The following is a 20,951-nucleotide window of genomic DNA, read 5'->3' on the forward strand; positions in this document are numbered from 1 at the left end:
AAGAGAGAATATATCAAAGGTAGAATGGAAAAGATGAAGGGTATTCTATAGTCTAAATGTAAAACACAAAATTCTAGTCTAAATTCCTAGACAATTAACCCAACAGTGATGGGAAAGTCTCCAGAATGACGTTAACTCTAAATTCGCACCCTAACCCTAACCCTAAACTGATTCTTATAAAGAAGAAAATATGGAACTGTCTAAACAGAGCCACATGGAAACACCAGTGTCTTGCCATCTAATTTAGATAATTAAAGACATATATAGATGATAAAAGCAAAGGCAAATAGCTAGCGATTAATTCAAAAGTACTCTAAGAATAGTGTTAAGAATGCTTAAATTTTAAAAATGAGCTGAAACTGATTTAAAAAACTGTTCTTCACATTTTCAAAGAAAAGGCTTTTGGAGGCTATAGATAGAAATTCTGCTTAAGATGGATGACATGATGACCAAGGATTCTGAATGGAGGACGTAAAAGCTCATCTTTCTTTACTTTTTTTTCTTAGCCAGAGAAAATAGTCTTTGAAATAAGAAGAATAACATTGCAATAAGGAAAAAGTAAAAAAAAAAAAGTATTTTCCAAAAGTTCACAATCAAGCCCAAACAATCCCAGGATACGGGTCTTTATGTAAAGTTCTTCTTGGCTCATTGTCAAAGGCTCAAAGATGTCTGATCACAGATTTAGAGTTGAAACACACTTTGGAAGCCACTGAGTTTAATATCCTCATTTTACATATAAGGAAACTGAAGATAAGAGAAATTAAGTGACACAGCTACTATCTATCAGAAGTAAAATTTGAACTCAGGTCTTCTTCACTCAAAGCTAAGTGGCACAGCAGATAGAATGCTAGATTAGGAGGTGAGAAGACCTGAACTAAGATTTAGCCTCAGATATTTCCTAGCAAATTTCAGGGAAATTCACTTAAACTGTATTTACCTCAGTTTCCTCAGCTTTAAAATTGGGATAATAAAAGCATCTATTTTTCAAGATTGTTGCAAAGATCAAATGAAATAATAATTATAAAGCACTTAGCACTGCCTATAAGCACACAGTAAGTAGTCAATAAATACTAGCTGGTATTATTGCTGTTGCTATTATTATATAGCTCCATCTCTATTACTACTACCTAATTTTCACTCCAGTTGGTGGACCAGTTACCCAGAGACTGCTGACTACTTCTCCCCTGATGGTTTAGTAGTAATTCTGAAGTATTATGGTTGCTGATACTTCAATCACAAATTCTCAATCAGGATGATCCTCCAATACCATTTAACCAATTATTATATCCTTAAATTTACAAAGTATTATTTACTGAAAATGTATAGCAAATATAAACATAAAAAGAATATCTCAGAAAGTTACTTTTCTTTTTTGTAGTTTGCGTGGCTAAGAAATTTTTCCAGTAGACCAACCTATTATTGATGATGAGTCTCTTTGCACTTAGTTATATTTGTACTTAGTTAAGACTGATTTTTGGATAATTGACTTAATTTGATGCTAGACAAACATATCCTTTTCAACTCTGTAGAGCTACTATATATTATGTTCCAGGGCAGAGGACTTAAACAACTCATCACAAAAAGATTTTATAAGTAATCAGAGTAATTACTAATATGCTGACAGGTTCAAGAACTGTCATAGATATTCTTTACTTAGATCACATCAAAGCATTTGGCAAATTATCATATATTACTTTTTGAACATGGAGACATGTTTACCCAGTGATAGTACAGTTATATAAATTTGGAATGAGTTGAGTTACTGGCTCTGAAGGTCAGGATTGAATGCCTCAATGTCAATGTAAAGGATGATATTCAAAGTGAAGTGCCCCAGAAATCTGTTATTGGCCCCATTGTCATTAATATTTAACAAATTATTTTGTATAACTTTCAGATTTAAAAATATCATGATAGTGTGAAATCTGAATAATACACTGAAAGAGAGAGTGAAAATCCCAAAATCAAAATAGACTGATTGGTCTAATATGATAAAATAAAAATCTAACAAAAATTTCGAAGTCCTCCAGTTGAACTCCAAAAATCAATTTCATAGTTACACAATAGAACAAGTATGAATGACTACATAATGGTTCACTTGAAAGTATCTTCTCAATGTGAGGAGAAATTGAAAAAGACCCCCAGTATGCTAGAACATTCACAAAGAGTCACATAGGATGGAGAAGTCATAAGTTATGATAATATTAAAAAGCACATAAAAACTGAAGAGAGCATAGAAATTTTTGGATATTTGAGAGCTTATTTTAGAGCACATAAATATTCTAAAGAAATAATGTAAGATAAAAAAGTTCCCATCTCCCATAGCAAGATACAATAGTTATTGGTTCACAATGTCCATATTTGTGCCATTTATAGACAACAACAAAAATTCATCACCTTTGTTAATTGAGGTGGATAAAGTCATTAAAGAAAAATATTCACTGTAAAATTTTAGAAGCCAAAGCCTCTGATTCTTGGGAAAACTAAGATTTTTTTTGACAATCCTCTTAGGTCATAGAATCTTAACAATCATACCTTTGAAAATTAGTCCAAAGGTAGACTGAATAACTATATCTCAGGACTAGCCTCATCAAATACAGAGGAGCTAATTACCAGAGGCCTTATCATCAATGATCAACATTTTGGGGTTTTTTAACTTTTCAAAACTCTTGAAAAATATCCATCAGAATACAGAATGACTGTGTCCTGCCTCAGTGGAGATAGAATCAAACTATAAATCCTGAATTACTAAAGAATTGAAAAATAGGATCCAAAGCCTAAAATATTATAATGTTATAATGTTATAACCATGACATATGAGCTTTGTCCATGTGAAATGAGAAGGAAGGATTACATGAACTCTATGATCTCTTCTAGTTCTAAATTTTAGGCTAATATCATTTGCACAAAATAGAACAAACAATCCCTACTTCCAGAAAGACTAAAGCAAGATAAACAGCACAAAGACTTAGATCAATAGATGAAACAGAATGCTTAATTTGAAGGAGAAAAAAGACATGTTGTTGAATTGGAGGAGGGGAGGATATAAATTCCTGTCATCGAATATCTGAAGCATTATCATGTGGAACATTGATTCTGCACAGCCTTAAATGACAGAATTAGGATCACTGGATAGAAGTTACAGGGAGATATTTTTGGCCCAACACAGAGGGGAGGAAGAGAGAATATTCTTAATAGTTATTCAACAAACTTTTTGGGAGATTCCTTGAGAGATCTCTAGATATGAATGAGGCTAGAGGAAACTAGATAATCCAGAATGTTATAAACTCTTGCTTTTGGGAGAGTTTAACTTTAGTCCTTTTAAGAGTCCTTTTAGTTCAAATAACCTAAGATTCTATGCATTTCAAAATTTCAGCCAGACTTGGCCATTGCAGCAACTTTATACACAGTCACAGTTTCAAGTAATCTACCTTATAAATTACATTTCTATGGTGCTTTGTCTTGAAAGTTTGACGTCTGTCCAAGATTCCAAAGGACTCCCTGGGTAACCAGAGGGGTGTAAGATTAGACTATATGAGCTACTGTCTCAGTCTATCGGGCATCTATGCCAGAATGAATGACATTAGTTGTTCTTCAATGGTTATCACCTGGTCATTTAGATCAGGGCTTCTTAAACATTTTCCATGTATGATCCCTTTCCACCAGAGAAATTTTAAGAGATTTCAGGTATATAAAGTAAGTATACATCAGTATCATCTACTAATAATAAATCATAAAGAGAATTAGTTTAAAACAATTTTGGTATATATATAATTTTACCATTTATTAAAGATTAAAGCAAATTTGCACCTTAATGAAATGGATGTGCTTTTTAAATTTTTACATAAAGAATTAATCTTGGCAGAATATTTGATACCTTTTACTTTTGACAATTTTTTTTCATGATCCCTACATTCAGTTATGTGACCCCATAAAAGATCCCAATCCACAATTTAAGAAGCTTTTAGACCAACAAGGTCATAAGAGATGTAAATAGTACAAATATCAACTTCAATCCTACCTCTATAATATCTAATTCCAGAACTACCCACCTGTTGCACTATGTGCTCTGGAATGCCTACTGCATAATGAACAAACTTCCTTTCACCTTTTTTTTTCCTTTTTCAATGCTTTGATCATTGAATTTCACTGAGACATGACTCCCTAATGACACTGCTTTTTGTCTCCAACTTTTCAGGTACTAACTATGCTTCCTTTAATATAATTCACTAATTGTAGTAAGGAAAATGGAATATTCCTAAATCTCCCATTCCACTTCTAGCTCTTCATTTGCACTTTAATTCTTTATAGTTCAGACTATTCAAATTTATCATCCAATCCAGATTACTCACCGAACTCTAGGATGTTCTACTTCCTTCTTCAATGAATTAACTGCCTGGTCACAGTTTTTCTCTCTTCCCTGTCTCCTGACTTCACAATCCTTCAAATAACTTAACTTCATTTCCTCAATCTATCAATTTTCATGACCTACATCTCCATTCAACCATAACTACAAAGAGACCTTGGTCTTATCACCAAAAAAGTTCTATGTCCTTATTTATAAACTTTCTAATTCCTTTATCTTGTATTTTTCATTTCATATTTCCCTCTACCTTATAATTCCAAATGCTGTTTTATCCTTACTATTGCTCCCATTCCTTCTAATCCTTAGTTCTTACTTTATCACTTCTATACTGTCTATATTTTCCTTTTTTTTAATATCCACTTAACTGACTCAACTCTATACTATCCGCTATCCTTGAATCCCTTGACCTTTTGTCCTACTGCTAATTACCTCTTGTCAAAATAAAGCCTATATTATTTATACCATTTGCCTCATTATCCACCATCCCATTGGACCATCCATTCCTCATTAGAATGCAAGTAACAATTGAGAAAAGGAACTGTTTTCTCCCTTCCTATCCTCAAAGCTTAGTACAGCATCTGTTACACAATAATTGCCTTATAAATACTTTTGTTACTGACTTACTGCTGACTTGCCAATATAACATTTTAAGCTAAGAATCTTAGAGACTAAATAATCACATGTTTTAAGCTGGGTGGACCTTTAGAAGACATTTAAAACAATCCTCACCCATGTAGAAATGTGGAATCTGAGTTGCAGAGAGGGGAAGCAACTTACTCAGGGCCACAGAGATTATAAGTAACCCTAGTTCTTGAACTAGATTTGGAATTTAATGTCAATATTAAAGGTTGAATTAAATGGCATTTGAGCCTTCTTCTGACTCAGGATTTCTATGATTCAACAATTCTCTAAACTCTTTCAGGAGTTGACTGTCAAATTTTCAATAATGATTAACTCCTATAATGAATAGCTCTCATTTACCTGTTCTCATTTACCTATATTGCTGAGGAGGCTGAGGAGAGAGAGGCATTTCATCCTAAAGGGAGCAAGGGAAGGAGGGAAAAGATAGGAGAGAGGAAGAGAGCAATGGAAAGAGAAAAGGAGAGGGAGAGGGAATGAGAAAGGGAAGGAGGGAGGAAGAGAGGGAGGGGAGAAACAGACAGAACAGAGAGGGAGCGAGGGAAGGAGAAAAGGAGAGAAAGAGAGAGAAAGAGAAAAAGAGAGAGAGAGAAAGAGACAGAGAGGGAGGGAGGGAGGGAGGAAGAGAGAGAGAGAAAAAGAGAGAGAGAGAGAGAGAGAGAGAGAGAGAGAGAGAGAGAGAGAGAGAGAGTGTGGTTTCCTTCAAAAGAATGTATACTCCTTGGGGGCAGGATTGAGTTAATTTTTTATGTATTTCTAATGTGCCTGACATATATTAAGTACTTAATAAATAATCGTGTGACCTGATCTGGTCCAGACATGCCCAATTCTCTTAACATGAAGTTGCCTTTTTAAGGACTTTTGGAGAGTATGCAATTATCTTCATGGGACGAGGAATTAGGCCATGGTGACCTCAGTGCCAGGACTGCAGGTGGGGTGGTATAGCCAGCCCAACATAGAAGTCTTGAGAAGCCAGTGTTCCAAAAATTCAAGCCTGAGAGACTTAGAATTGGAACTGTGTTCTATGGGAAATGAGAAAAAATGTCTTCATTGTGGGGGCATGTTTGTATATTTTCAATTATATCTTTTCAAATAAATATTCCTGTGTAAAAGCTAATGTGACTATTGATAGCTAGTAAAATTGGAGTACAAGGGACCAATATGCTGCAAATGAAAGCACATTATTGATAGGAGCTAGAACCAATGACGGAGAACCTAGACAATCTTAATTCAATCTTTATTGAAGCACCAAAAAATTCTGGAGAGGAGTTGAAATGTAACCTACTCAGTATTCAGGCAGTCTTCAAGAGAGCAGTATAGTTTGTATTACATGTAAGGCCTTAGAAGTATTTCCACCCAAGATAGTTTTTTAATTTGAGAAAGAAATTACTCCCAAATCCTTGTAAGGAAAGTTCCACATAGCTTAGACAGTTCAAGGTAAACCAGATTTCTGTAAGAAATAAAAGCCAATTTTCCTTGTTTTTGCTTTTTTCTTTTTTCTGTGGATTAAGACTTAAAAAGGCTAAAGCTAAGCAATCAGGGATACTTTTATACTGTGCAATTTTTTTGGTTGTTGGCTTTATAGGAGAAATTTTTCTAATGTTCTCATGTTCTTTGTTCTGTGAATCTAAAAAAGTTGATATTTGGAGATAATCATGTTTTTTATCAGTGCATGTAGTATTGCATAAAAAAAGTAATACTGACTGTTTTTAAGAATTTGTAGTGTAACAGTGAGGAAGCACTGAAAGGACATAGAGAAATGAAATGACTTATCCAAAGACACACATGTAGTTAAGTAAGTAGCAAAATTAGAATCCAACAAGATGTTCTTTCTATTATAACATTCATTAACACAACTATAAGTTTTAGATCTAAAAGTGACTATCTCATACAACTCTCTCATTTCAAAGAGGAAAAAAATAAACCAAAAGACAACTCAAAAAATGTTAATGTTCATTTACGTATCATACAAGCAGCTACTGTTCAAGATGGAAGTAGAATCCCACAATTTCTGATTCCCAGGATGTTTATACTACACCATTCCTACTTAAAATGTATACCTCTTATCATAGACTGTACTCCCACACAGACTTGGATTTAGACAGAGGTTACCAATGTCACAATCCAGTGTTAAATGCTATCATGAAGATTTGTAAGAACACTGCTACTGGTGAAGTTAAGATAAGGTCAAATGAGAAACTGTTATAAAGCATACATTTAAAACATTCTTCCACATTTCAAGATACTTCTTTTCATATAAATTAAATTCTATCAAGATCAAAAGGATCTTTGCTCATAAAACACTAATTATCTATTTATATATTAGATAGCAGGCAGTTACTTAACTTAAAATTTAGCTCTTCAGAAGTAGCTAAATTCGGATATTTTATCTTCTTTGAAGTTTCTAAGAACAGTAACTGTTGCTTGTAATAAATGTTGTAATTTGAAAAAAAAACTGAGGATAATTATATAAATCATAGTGCCAGAGGGAACCTATAAAAATATAAGCATTTTTGTTAATAAGAATCTGAGAATGTCAGTTTTTCAAGGAACCTCGAAGGCCACATAACAAAATCTCTATCTGAACAAGAAAAGATTTCCCACTTCATCTTTTCTGAAAAGTGTCTATTGACCTTTTCTTTAAGACCTCCATTGAAAGACAACCTACTCTCTCCCAGGGTAGCTCATTATACTGCTTGTACAGCATCTAATTCATAGAAAGTATGTTGTTCAGTTCTGGAAAACAAAATCTTGTGGGACATTGATAAACTAAAAAGCACCCAGGAATGAACAATTAGGATAGGAAAAAAAACATCAAGTCTATGCTATATGGTAATCTGTTGAAAAGAGCTGATGTTTATCCTGGAGAAGGGAAGATGAAGGAAAACATAATACCTGTTTTCAAGTATTTAGGAAGGTTGTCATGTGGAAAAGGAATGAATTTGTTCTTTTTGACCAGAAAGGATACTAAGAGAATCAGCAAGTAGAAGTTTCAAAGAAGGTAATATATACTTGAAGTATGAAAAACTTTTTAAAAGAAAAATACTCTTTTCTGGGAGAGAGCAGCTTCTTCCTGGACTTTGAACAAAGATTACTAATCACTTGATAGATCAGTTGTTCTTTTTTGTTTGTAAATTACACTAAGTGAATATTGAGGAGAATACTGGGAATATCTGAGATTCTGTAATCATGTAAAACCTTTCCTTGTGTAAAGCCTAATTGTTCTCTTTGCCACCATAGAATTATGCTCTCCTGGCTTAATTATAAGAATAACAACTCTAATCCTTCTTCCATAGGATAATCATTTAAATTTTTAAGGATAACTAGAATATCTTCCATATTTTTCCCTTTAGGAGCTAAGCATCTCCAGTTCTTACAAAATGATCTCCATATATCATGCTCTCAAGACCCTTTACCATTCCAGTAATCTCTTTCAAAAAACTGTGGCTTCCAAAACAGAACATAGTATTTTCATGTTGTTTCTATTGTACATTATAAATTAAGATATAATTAAAACAGAAAAAACAGTAACATTTTCAAGTTTATCATGCAATTAAACATTCAACACATTTATTTTTAAGCACCTACTATGCTAGATATTGTGTTAAGCATAAATAAAAAAAGAAACTACTCTTGCTCTAAATAAACTTTTATCAAAGAAAAGAGTGAAAAATAATGAATACTTCATGTGTACACAGTAAAGCCTACTGACAGAAAAGCAGAATATCTTTCTAAATTCTTTGATAATTTCCTAAAAATCAAATTCATTTCCTTACCCACAGGGAAAAATTTTCATTATACCTTGGGAAGTACAGTTTTATTTCAACACAAAATGGTAAAGTTCTTTGAAAGTTAAATGCAAGCTCGATCTGTGTCAGTGTTGAACAGTGGGAAAGGGTAATAGCTATTTGACAAAAAAAAAAAAAAAAAAAACCTCTGAAAAATTTGGATGGATCTATGAAAATGGACTCCCATTATCTCACAAGAACAGAAGCATGTAACAGTGATTGGAAAATTTAGGAGAATCTTCCAGATATTTGTAGCTCAATTTTGGTGAATATTAAACAATCTCATTTTCAAGTATTCACTTAGAAATATCTCAAAAACCTGAAAATAAGGGTGGAACTGGAGCAAATAGGAGATATGGTTGAAGATTAGGTTGTAAATGCTTTGAGGGTAAAGACTGAATCTTATATTAAGTATTTCTGTAAACTGCTCCCATATCCCTACTTGTATTACTTAAATGTTTGATTTTTAAATGAATAAATATTGAATGAAAATTTTAGTGATGAAAATGCCAACTCCCATTTTTGAAAAAAACTTTTACAACTTGAATTTTGTTTTAATCCAGAAAGTATCACCTTTCCTATCTGACTTCTGCAGTTAGCCAAGATAGCGAATTAAAACAAGGGAATGTTTCTTGGAAATTCACCCATTTTTTGGCCCAGCAAAGATCATCTCAATTTTACCAGCAAAACTCAATTCAGAGATATAATTTGAAAGACTACCAATGTAATAACTTTTTTGGAGTATACTTTTAATAATGTTTTATGTTTTTTTTAATTTTATCACTATGTTTAAATGTGAGTTCATGAGCCATGAAGGGTCTCATACATGTTAAAAAGCTATATTATAACAACTAATAAAAGTAATTAGAAGTTTTATTTCCAAAACACTTTAAGGCTTTCAAACTACTGCCCTCAAAATAGCTATATGAAGGAAGAAAACAAGCATTACTCCCCTCTTTTAGAGATGAGGGAAATAAAGACAGCTATTTCTACCTGTGAGAATGAGGATGTGAACACAAACCCCACATCTCCAGATATCTATGTTTTTCCCATTATATCATGCTGATTCTTTAAACTGTTCTACATATCAGATATGTCTCAACAAATGACTTGGACTATGGAATGGAAAGATAATTTTTTTTAAAAATGAAAGAGACAAAAACAGAGCCAGACTTACTTATATTCAGAAAAATTGATGACCACACCATATAAATGGTAAATTGTTGGATTTTTATTTTAAAAATAAAAATTTTCTTGGAAGAGGGGACTAATCTGTTATCAGGTATTGTTCATTTACTGTTTTATGAGTTAATCCCAAATACATAATGAAGGTAATTTTAAAATGAGATCAAGAGGTTACTAAGTGCCTGAAGTTAAAGAACTTCTACCAAGAAATGAAAAGATATAAAATTTAAAAATTATAAACTCCTCTATTTCCCAGTTATATAGAGAACTGGTTTGTAGAGGACTGAAACTCTAAATAGACAAGAGAGCACTTAAGGCTACCTATTTGATGTGAGATAATGGTTCTATTAGCATATATTTGGATAATGGCTCTCCTCACCATTGGTGTTTGCTGAATGTTTGGTAGTGAGATAATCATAGGCAAGGATTGAAGAGGGAGGAGAGAGAGTCAGAAGCCCTTGGTGGCAAGATGAGGAAGAGAGAAGCTGGTGACTTAGGACTCCAGAATCCAGGAGAGATCTTTGCCAAGCCTCCTCCAGGGAGTTAGCCCGTACTTTACACTGTTTCTTTCTAAATACTAGTGTAGTATTTTGCATGTAAATGCTATTATGCTATTATCTACTTGGAGAGGGAAACAGATTCGAACAAATGTTTAAAAAAACAAAAGTTATGAAAGTTGGGAAATATAGGAAGTTGGAACATGACCAAACCAAACTTGGTTACCAATTCAGCTTAGTTGCATGATACTTAAAAATGGTATCCGTGAATCAAGTACATAAAGACTTACAACACAGGAATGCCCTCAACCACTGGGGTATAAAAGTCTGAGAAAAAGTAAAGAGATCTCTATGCCTTTGGCCAATTTTATACCTACCACATAATCCTAATCTCTAGATCTAGCTGTCACATATGAATAAGTCTAGAAAACATGAGAACTCTTCCTAACTATTGTCATTTTTAAAATTCTTCACATCTTATACCTATGAAGTTGATTATTTCAATTCAAGCATGTGACTTTACATTTATCTCTTTGAATTCAACCTCTTTGAATCCTAACCTCTTTGATTCAGCACAAAATTTATTTATTGAATTTATTGAGATCTTATTGAATCCTTATTCATACCCAAGGCACTGGCTAAGGTAGGCTAATACAGAATTGGAAACTGTAATTTCATAGCCAGAATGCTTGCATATAACCATGTTGAACCAAGAACTTTCAAATATTCAATATCGATGGTATACTATCTAACTAACCTGGTATGTATATGTGTCTGTGTATGTGTGTGTGTGTGTGTGTGTGTGTGTGTGTGTGTGTGAGAGAGAGAGAGAGAGAGAGAGAGTGTCCATATGTGTATACCTATTCAATACTGAAAAAAAAAAGGAAGGCATATTCTTGTGTTCTCAAAAGAATGATGATTCCTAAGTAGGGAGTATGTTAGTCTTTGTCTAGTTGTGGTTAGCAGGGAAGTGGTCTGATCAGCTTGTGTATTCATAGTGGCTACAAATGAAATTGCTGTCACTGAATGTTATCCAAACTGTGATCATCTGTTCCATAAGAATAATGACCAGAGGAGCAGCTACAGGGTACAGTGGCTAGAGCTACAGCCCTGAAGTCAAGAAGAACTATATTCAAATCTGGCCTCAGATATTTATTGTATTATCCTAGTTAAAACACTTCACACCAAATGCTTCACCAAAAACAAACAAAACAACTAATAAATAGAATAAGGTAATACCATTAGAAACCATATGAAAATAATGGCCTGTATGGCAAAACATTTTGGATTTATTATTTATCTCTCCAATAAACTGAAATCATGAGAACCTAAAATATTCAATATGGGAAAAATTGATTTTGTAAAAAATAGTCACAATTTTCATTTACTATTGATTTTCTTTTTGAAAAGTCTATAAGAAAAAAAATGTGAGGGATGGAGACAATAGATTCTGATGAGAAAATCTGGAGTAAAATTAATTAATTCAGGTAGACAAAATAGTTTTATAAAAAAAAGCATCTCTATAGCAAGATTAATACTAGCACTTTAACCTCTCACATCCTTCATATTTAGAGGATATTATAGGAGTAAGTAATGTCTAAACGTCTAAAGGCTACATATTATGAAAATTAGTAACTGATTTTTATTGGATAAAATAAATGTTTTAATCAAAACATCAACAATTAAATGATTGTAACAATTATAAAGAAGGCAAGACTAGTAATTTATAGCAGTGTGGAGCATTGATAATGGAGCACAACAGCAAATACAACATATATTTAAAGTCATTTGTAATAAACATTTCATTGTTACAGAGTTAAATGGGAGAGTTTTGAGAATGGAAAATAATTTAGTGTGGATTCCATATCCCTATGGCAATATCACAAGAGCACAATTGAGTATTTGTCTAAAAGTTTCCAGGCTGTTGAATGACTAGGCATTCAGCATATTCTACATATTTAGATTAATTTCCCCTTTCACTAAAACAAATTAAAAACTTAGATTTAAATTAAAAAGAGAAGACAAGTTCTACAAATGATAGAATCAAAATGAGATAGAAAAGTTTCAGTTGTTTTGCCATCTATTTTAACATTAACATTAACACTTTAGGAAGTAAAGATGGTCTGGAGAAGGTGTACAAAATCCTCTACATTATCTACAAAATGTGTTTTATTGGAAAAAAAGAATAATAGCTACAAATAGAAGCAGAGAAAAGATCCTAATTTTTTAAAAAAAAATTCATTCTAATGATTTTACCAATTGTTTTCTATTTAAAGTCTGTATTTTCCTCTTCAGTTTTCAAAGGGATCCACATAATTACTTTACTAACTGACATTTTACATAGGAAGCCATAAAAACAGCTTCATTATGCCACAGGAGAAACTCAGTGGATATGTTACCTGATACTCCCAAATTGATGATTTTCCTGATAATCCAAAACACAATCTTCTTTCATGACCAGTATTTTCAGGATAAATTTAATACCTCATATTTTCACCTGATACCTACCTAAACCCATGGAAAAAAATGTCTGCTGAATATAGGAACAAAGCTCAATTCTTTATTACACCAATTAAAACAATTTCATGATCATTAAGTGTACATCTGGAACTATATATATAAAACATGAATATCATACAAGTCTGAAAAAAAATATATAGCTCTAAAAATGGTATATATTACAAACTTATTTAAGGGTCTTAAACTGAAAATATTTTTCAATGAAGGAATAGTGAATGGATATATTTTAATAATAAAATGTTTCTTTACCAAATTGCATATGGAAATCACATACTTTCATTGGCAACAGTTTAGTAAGAGTTAACTAAAGGAGGGGTATTTATCATATTCTTGATCATGACCAAGAATATATAAAGTGAAGTGACACTCCATTCAATTATTATAAAACACAATAATTATATATTATAATACATTTTTGTCATTATCCAAAAGGATAAAAATAAGTGAGTGTGTGATCTCTGGATGATCTCAGAAAGATCTCTGGATGATGTTTTGAATAAGTTTTTTTGTATAAATATATATGTTTGTTTCACTATACTTATTTTAATTTGTTAAACCCAGAATCAATGGAAAATACATTTAATAATCTCTTCTGAAAACATACCTGGGGGCAGAATCAAGATGGCAGAGAGTAAATAGATCTTTGAGCTCTTCCTGACTTCCCTCAGATAAACACCAGATCAAGCCTCAGAATGGGTTTTAGAGTGACAGAACAACAAATGTTTGAAATGTAATAAATTTGCAGCAGAAAATATTTTAGAAGAACTTCAGGAAAGGTCTATCTCAATTGGCTGGGGGGGAGGGGAAATCAGATATCTGAGGCACAGCATGGGGACCCAGAGTAGAGAGTTCTCCATGTGCTTAGGGGAGATTTCTGGGAGGCTCTTCACCAGAATACAACAGTACTGGCTACTCTATCCTGGTTCAGGAGCCAGTGGATCTCTGAGATCTCCAATCCAACTACAGAAGGCAAATAGTGAATCCCGAATCCAAGCATAATATGGGATGAGGCCACACCCACCCAGCACTAGAAGGAAAGCTGCAGCATTGGCCCAAGAACAGCATGAAACCACTATCAACTGTAGAGGAAGGTTTGGACAATCTACTCTTTGCCCCAGCAGCAGACTTCAACCTTTAAAAATAAGCAAAAAAGCAAAAAGAACTCTGATCATAGATAGCTATTATGGAGACAGGAAAGAACTGATCTCAAATCCTGAGGATGCTAAAAACAAAGCATCTCCAGATGAATCCTTAAAGGGTGATATGAGCTGGTCTGCAACTCAAAAGACTCTCTTGGAAGAATTCCAAAAAGGATCTTAAAAGACAGTTAAAAGGAAAATGGAGAAATGAAATGAGAGCTTTGCAGTAAGTTTCTAAAAGGAAACAAAAAATATCTGAAGAAAACTCAAAAAACAGATTTAGCAAAATGGAAAAAGAATGAAATTCCTTAAAAATAGATTAGGTGAAATGGGAAAAGAAAACAAATCCTTGAAAAACAGAATTGGTGAAATGAAAAAAAAGAACAACTCCCTAAAAAATAGAATTGGTGAAATAGAAAAAAAAATTAATAAATGAAATAATGCCTTTAAAAGTTTAATTGGCCAAATGCAAAAGGAGGTAAAAAGCTAACTGAAGAAAATAATTCAATTATATAACTGAAAATTGTAATTAAACAAATGGAAATGAATGAGTCAATGAGACATCAAGAATCAGTCAAACAAAAGGGAAAAAATGAAAAAAATAGAGGAGGATGTAAAATACTTCACCAGAAAAATGTAGATTCAGCAGAGATAACCTAATAATTATTGAACTACATGAAAACCATGATGGAAAAAAGAAGCCTATATAATATCTTTCAAGAAATCATCAAGGAAAACTGCCCTGATATCCTATAACCAGAGGGTAAAATAGCCTTTGAAAGAAGCCACTGATCATCTTCCAAAAAAAAAAAAAAACCTCAAAATGAAAACTCCAAGGAATATCATAGCTAAATTTCAGAATTAACAGATCAAAAAGAAAATGCTCCAAGCATATATAAAGAAACAATTGAAAGGGACAGCTAGCTAGTATAGTGGATAGAGCACCAGCCCTGAAGTCAGGCAGACCTGAGTTCAAATCTGGACTCAGACATTTAACACATCCTGGTTGTGTGACACTGGGCAAGTCACCTAATTTCAATTTCCTCAGCAAAAAACAAAAAAAGAAAGAAAGAAAAGAAAAAGAAACAATTGAAATATTGAGAAGCTGCAAGCAGGATTACCCTAGCAGCTTCCACGTTAAAGGATAGAAGAGCTTGGAAAATGATCTTCCACAGGGCAAAAAAGCTTGAACTGTAGTCAAAAATCAACTTTCCAGCAAAATTGAGCATTATCTTTCAGGGAAAAAGACATTCAACAAAATAGGTGGATATTATTTACTTTTAATAAAAAGACCAGAGCTGAACAGAAAATTTGATCTTCAAATACAGAACTCAAGAGAAGCATAAAAAGGTAAAAAGAGAAAGGAAAAAAAAAACTATGTCTTTTTAAAGGTTAAAGGGTTAGGGAGCAGAGCCAAGATAATAGAAGGTATATAGGTCTTTAATTGAGATCCTCCTGGCATCACTCAGAACAATACCAGATCAAGCCTCTGAACTGGTTTTGGAATGACAGAACCCAAAAATATTCAGATTCTAACAAATTTCTAGTAGAAGATATTTTGGAAGAAATTCAGGAAATGTCTGTTTCAATTGATCACAAGGGGAAATGGCTGAGCATAGGCGCAGTGTAAGGAGCCAGAAAGGTGTGGCATCCTCATGTGAGAGAAACTACCTGGAGACTGTTACCCAAAATAGAGCTGCTTTGACTTTGATGTCCTGGTTGCAAGCTAGTGGATCAGCAAGTTAGCTGTGAGACATCCAATGCAAAGGCAAATAGTGAGTCTCTGAAATCAGAATAACATGGAACCTGGCCGTACTAAACCAGCACCAGAATGCAATCAGCAGCATTGGGCCAAGGCAGCCTAAAGCCATTGTTGCCTATCCAGGAAGCTTGGGAAGATCTCCCTTATTGCCCTAAGAGCAAACCTCAACCATAAAAAAAGAGCAAAAGAACCAAAATGAACTCTGACTACAGATAGCTTTTACAGAGAAAGAGAAGAACAGACCTCGACCCTAAGAAGCCTAAAGGCAAATCATTTCCAGATGAAGCCCCAAAAGATGATACAACTTGGTCCCCCTCTCGCAAGACTCTCTTGGAAAAAATGCAAAAATGATCTTAAAAGAGAGTTAGAAGAAAAATGGAGAAAGGAAATGAGAATGTTGCAAGAGAATTTGGAAAAGGAAACACAGAGTTATGTGAGGAAAACGCCTTAAAAATAGATTTAATGAAATGGAAAATCATATAATACAAAATAGATTTGATGAAATGGAAAAAGCAAATAATCCCTTACAAAATAGATATAAAAAAAGAAACCAATTCATTGCAAAATAGAATTGGTGAAATAGAAAAAAAAAATCCAATGAAATACTTCATTTAAAAGTTCAATTGATCAAATGCAAAAGAAGATAAAAAAGCTACTTGAAGAAAATAATTCACTAAAAATTAGAATTGAACAAATGGAAGTGAAAAACTCAATGACACTTCAAGAATGAAACAAAACCAAAAAATGAAAAAAAAATGGAATAAAGTGTAAAATGCTGCACTGGAAAAACAATTGACCTGGAAAATAGATCTAAGAGAGAAAATCTAAGAATTGTTAGACTTCCTAAAAATGATGATGAAATAAAAAAGAGCCTATACCTCCCTCATCCTTCAGGAAATCAAGAAAACTGTCCTGATGTCTGAAAACCAGAGGGTAAAATAGCCACTGAAAGAATTCACCAATCATCTCCTGAAAGAGAGCCCCAAATGAAAATTCCAAGGAACATTGTAGCAAAATTATAGAATTATCAGATCAAAAAGAAAATATTACAAAAAGCCAGAAAGAAACAATAAAAATATCAAGGAGCTACAATCAGGATGGCCCAGGACTTAGAAGCTTCCAGTTTAAAGGATCAGAAGGCCTGGAATCAGATATTCTGAAAGGCAAAAGAACTTGTATTGCAACCAAGAATCAACTACCTAGAAAGCATTACCTTTCACAGAAAAAAATTGGACATTCAATGAAATAGTTAAATTTCATTCATTTCTGATGAAAAGATGAGAAATGAACAGAAAATCTGATCACAAGAGAAACATAAAAAGATAAAAAAAGAAAAAATATAACTTTCTTTTAAAAGTTAAAAAGCTTCTATCCCATGATGTCAAGATGATATATTTAACTTGACATCTGAATTTCTGTTATGGCTATACTTAGAGGGTACAAGTATAATTTGATTTTATTATGATGAAATAAAAAAGAAACTAGAGGAAGAAAAGTGATTCTACTGGAAGAAGAAGGAAATGGAGTTAAAATGGGATAAATTACATCTCATGGAGAAGCAAAAAAGACATATTACAATTGAGGGAAGGAAGTGGGGGGGGTGAGCACTATGTGAAACTTATTCTCATCAGATTTGGCTCAAAGAGAGAATATCAGACATATTTAGCTTCACAAAGAAACCTGTCTCACTCTATAAGGAAGTAGGATGGGAAAGGAAAAGGGAAAGGGGGAGGCTAATAGAAGAGAGAACAGAAGTAGAAGAAGTAGAAGGAGAAATAGAAGAAGTAGAAGTAGAAGAAGTAGAAGAAGAAGAAGAAAGATAAAAGAAAAAGAGAATGGCTGTAAAATGGGAGGGCTATTTGAGGGAGGTAGTAGTGAGAAGCAAAATACTGGAGATTAGGGAAAAGGGAAAAGGAAAAAGAAAAGTATAACTTAGGGGAAAACAAGATGGCAGGAAATACAGAATTGGTAATTTTCACTGTGAATGTGAATGGGATGAACTGTCACATAAAATGGAAGTGAATAGCAAACTGAATTAAAAGCCAGAAACCTATAAAATGCTGTTTATAAGAAACACATTTAAAGATACATTTAAAGTAAAGGTAAAAGGCTGGAGCAGAATTTATGTATCAAATGAAATAAGAAAAACAGGTTCCTAATCTCAGATCAAGAAAAAAACAAAAATAGATCTAATTAAAAGAGATAAGGAAAAAAACTACATCTTGCTAAATAAATAGATCTTATAAATAAATAAATCTAACTAAAAGAGATAAGGAAGAAAACCACATCTTGCTAAAGGGTACTACAGATAATAAAGTAATATAAATACTAAACATATATGCACCAAGTGATATAGTATCCAAATTCCTAGAGAAGTTAAGAGAGCTGCAAGAAGAATTAGATAGCAAAACTATATTAGTGGGGGGATCACAACCTTGCTCTCTCAGAACTAGATAAATTGAACCACAAAATAAATAACAAAGAAATTAAGAAGGTAAACAGAATTCTAGACAATTTAGGTATGGTAGACTTTTGGAGAAAATTGAATCAAGACAGAAAGGAATATACTTTTTCTCAGCATTATATGGAACCTATACAAAAATCAACCATGTATTAGGGAATAAAAACCTCAAAATCAAATGCAGAAAGGCAAAAATAGTAAATGAATTTTTTTTTTCAAATCATGATGCAATAAAAACTTCATGCAATAAAAGGCCTGGGAAAAATAAACCAAAAATTAATTGAAAACTAAATAATCTAATCCTAAAGAACAAGGGGGTGAACCAACAAATCATAGACACACTCGATAATTTCATCCAAGAAAATGACAGTGATGAGACAATATGCCAACATTTATGGGATTCAGCCAAAATAGTTCTTAGGTGAAGATTTATATATCTAGGTGCTTACTTGCATAAAATAGAGAAAGAAAAAATGAATGACTCGGGCATGCAACCAAAAAAACTAGAAAAGAAACAAGATGAAATTTATAAATTTGAATGCAAGAAAACAATTGAATTAAAAAACAAAAGTAACAGTTGGTGTTATGAAAGAAACCAACAAAATAGATAAAACAATGATATAACAATGATTAGGAGTTACTTTGCCCAATTAAATGTCAATAAATCTGATCATCTAAGTGAAAAGGAAGACTATGTACAAAAATATAAACTGCCCAATTTAAAAGAAGAGGAAACAAATTATTTAAATAGCCCCATATTAGAAGAAGAAATTGAACAATCTATTAATCAACTTCCTAAGAAAAAACCTCCACGATCAGATAGATTTATATGTGAATTCTATCAAACATTTAAAGAACAATTAATTCTAATAGTATGCAAAGTATTTAGGAAAAAAGGGAAAGAAGGAATCTTACTAAATTCCCTTTATGACACACATATGGTGCTTATACTTAAACCAGGTAGGGTGAAAACAGAGAAAAAAATTATAGATCAATTTATCTAATGAATATTGATGAAAAAAATCTTAAATAAAATATTAGAAAAGAGATTACTACAAGTTTTTCCCAGGGTAATACAGCATGATCAAATAGGATTTACACCAGGAATACAAGGTTGGTTCAATATTAGGAAAACTATTAGCAAAATTGACATCAGTAACCAAACTAATAAAAATCATATGATTATCTCAATAGGTACAGAAAAGCATTTGACAAAATCCAATACCCATTCCTGTTAAAAGTACTAGAGGGGATAGGAATAAATTGAGTTTTCCTTAAAATGATCAGTACCATCTATTTAAAACCATTAGAAAGCATCATATGTGATGGAGATAAACTAGAACCATTCCCAATTAATCAGGGGTGAAACAAGTTTACCAAATATCACTATTATTATTCAATATTGTATTAGAAATGTTAGCTTTAGCAAGAAGACAAGAAAAAGAGATTAAAAGAATTAGAGTAGGCAATGAGAAAACCAAAATATCACTCTCGGCAGATGTTATGATGGTACACTTAGAAAATCCTAGAGAATTAACTAAAATGACTAGAAACAATTAACAACTTTAGCAAAGTTGCAGTTTACAAAATAAATCCACATGAATCATCTGCATTTCTATATATTACCAACACAGTCCATTAGCAAGAGATACAAAAAGAAATTCCATTCCAAATAACTGTCGATAGTATAAAATATTTGAGAATCTATATGCCAAGAGAAAGTCAGGAATTACATGAACCTAATTATAAAATACTTTCCATACAAATAAGGTCAGATCTGAACAATTGGAAGAATGATAAGTGCTCATGGGTAAGCCAAGTTAATAAAAAAATAATGATCAGTGCCATACCAATCAAACTGCTAAGAAATTACTTTACAGAGCTAGAAAAAAATAACAACAAAGTTCATCTGGAAGAACAAAAGGTCAAGAATTTCAAGGGAATTAATGAAAAAATGCAAATGAAAATGGCCTAGCTACACCAGATCTAAAACTATATTATAAAACAGTTGTCATCTAAACCATCTGATATTGGCTAAGAAATAGTCAATGAGTGGAATAGATTAGGTACAAAATAGTCGATTATATTAATCTAGTGTTTGACAAACTCAAAGATTCCAGCGAGGCATACTGGGATAAGAACTCATTATTTGACAAAAATTGCTTGGAAAATTGGAAAATAGTATGGCAGAGATTAGACAATGACCTAAATTTAACACTCTATACCAAGAAAAGGTCAAAATGAGTTCATGATTTAGACATAGTGATACTATAAGCAAATTAGAAGAACAAAGGAGTCTACCTCTCAGATCTGTGGAGAAGGAAGGAATTTGTGACCAAAAAAGAATTAGAGTATATTATGAAATGTAAAATGAATAATTTTGATTATATTAAGTTTAAAAAAATTTCCATACAGAGCACCTTTTTTGAGTCTTCCCTTCTCCATGCTAAATATTCCCACTTCTTTTCAATGAATATTCATATGGATGGATTCAATAATCTTCACTATTTTTGATGGCTTCCTCTCAATACTCATCACTCATCAATATCCTTTCAAACATATGATATTTGAAACTGAATTCAATACTCCAGATATGT

The sequence above is a fragment of the Sarcophilus harrisii genome, chromosome 2 (genome assembly GCF_902635505.1).
Source record: "Sarcophilus harrisii chromosome 2, mSarHar1.11, whole genome shotgun sequence".
In the NCBI taxonomy this organism is placed as follows: Eukaryota; Metazoa; Chordata; class Mammalia; order Dasyuromorphia; family Dasyuridae; genus Sarcophilus; species Sarcophilus harrisii.